At 33.4% G+C, this 1,980-nt stretch overlaps 1 protein-coding gene across 1 annotated transcript in view; it reads right to left on the bottom strand.

Moving 5' to 3' along the window:
- Nucleotides 1-1,579, bottom strand: part of LOC115213132 (nuclear factor of activated T-cells 5-like) — a 197,460-nt gene extending 195,881 nt beyond the window's left edge. The window contains exon 1 of the mRNA XM_036503506.1: nt 1,382-1,579. The gene's annotated coding sequence lies outside the window, so the exon portion shown is untranslated. The remainder of the gene's footprint in view (nt 1-1,381) is intronic.
- Between the last annotated feature and the right edge of the window lie 401 nt (nt 1,580-1,980).

The raw sequence follows: 1,980 nt of genomic DNA, 5'->3' as shown, positions 1-1,980 counted from the left end.
TTTCTACACAGTTTTTGTCTTCACACAAAGCCTGGGTCGACTATAAGCGTATGTTAGAAGACAGAAGGATCGAACCAGAAAGAGCTTTATGATCGAGAATCGAACTGCTTAACCACAACACAATATCCATATTATGTGTACGAGTGTGCGTATATAAATATATATAATATATATATATATATATATATATATATGTATATTATACTTGGGGATGGTCATTTCTTTTTGCCAATTATGTGTGTGTGTGTATATATATAGAGAGAGAGATAAATATATATACATACACACACACATCTACACAGATATACATACATATATATGTGCGTGTATATATATATACACACATATATGTATGAATGTATGTTAGTATGTATATATATATTTGTATATATGTATATATGTGTGTGTATATATATATGCAAATACACACACATATGTATGTGTATATATACTTATATCTATATATATGTGTGTATGTATGTATATATACTCTTTTACTTGTTTCAGTCATTTGATTGTGGCCATGCTGGAGCACCGCCTTTAGTCGAGCAAATCGCCCCCAGGACTTATTCTTTGTAAGCCTAGTACTTATTCTATCGTTTTCTTTTGCCGAACCGCTAGATTACGGGGACATAAACACACCAGTATCGGTTGTCAAGCAATGTTGGGGGGACAAACACAGACACACAAACATATACATATACACATACATACATATATATATATATATATATATATATATATATATATATATATATATATATATATATGCATATATTCGACGGGCTTCTTTCAGTTTCCGTCTACCAAATCCACTCATAAGGCTTTGGTTGGCCCGAGGCTATAGTAGAAGGCACTTGCCCAAGGTGCCACGCAGTGGGACTGAACCCGGAACCATGTGTATATAATATATATATATGATACATCAAGTACAGGACATCACCAAAGAGTGAAAATTACGTAAACACATGAGAGACAAGTACAGGACAAATTATCAAAAAAAAGTCTATCTCCCCCTCAGTTGTCAACTGTTAATTACTACCTATTTCGAACATCAACGACAATATAGGTAAAGTTCATAAACAGCAGCTTCCAGAAATTTTTGAAATATAAAATTTCTGGAGAGTCAGAACCTCGAGGGAACAAACAACGGCAGAATGGACGTACAGAGTAAACAATAGACGAATACAAAGATAAACATTAAGGGCCGTCAGGCCGCACACGCGCTCAGAGAATATGTAAACAGAGTAATGTAAAAAACACGTATATGAATACTGAGAACAGAATATAACCACACGCCAACACAGTAGTATGTATAGATGTAAACACACACAGTTACTTACATATACATACTACGCAGTAAGAGCAAACATATACATACCATATGAGAGCATGAAAATCAGTTTCTCTACATTATAGTGTAGATGCACAAATATTACACTGGCATCGACAATATTATTTTGCTATACATTTCAAATATGGAACGATATCGACGACAATTACGTTAGTTTTTGATATTTGCAAGACAACAGACTGTTAAGTCCAGCCATATGCACGTTCCTCTGATATGAAAACAAGAATATATTACAATGCATTAATATTTTTTTACATCTTTGCAATATGTAAATTGAATATGTCTTTGATTTTGACGTAAGTTAGGTCTGTTTATTTACTAAAGCAAGTATAGTCAGAACAGAAGAGGTGACAAGTGCATGTTTTTGAAGATGTTCTTTCCTATATACACACATGCCAATGAAACATATTCTAAAAAAGGAATGAGGAACCTCTTGCCTGTTGACAAAATTTTGAGCGCATTCACGTTTGAAAAATGATTTAAGCCTAAAGTCTTAAACAGCAACTGAAGTTGTATACCTATGAATTTTTAAAATTAGAAAGATTCGCTATTTTTCCTCAGCAGAGATACGTTTCACAGATTTGTAATTTGCCCTTAGTACAAAAAGGATCCTCCTCTCACATACC

This window comes from Octopus sinensis, linkage group LG6, assembly GCF_006345805.1.
Source record: "Octopus sinensis linkage group LG6, ASM634580v1, whole genome shotgun sequence".
In the NCBI taxonomy this organism is placed as follows: domain Eukaryota; kingdom Metazoa; phylum Mollusca; class Cephalopoda; order Octopoda; family Octopodidae; genus Octopus; species Octopus sinensis.
Note: the sequence above shows the minus strand (reverse complement) of the source record. Positions and strands in the feature narration are given on the sequence as shown.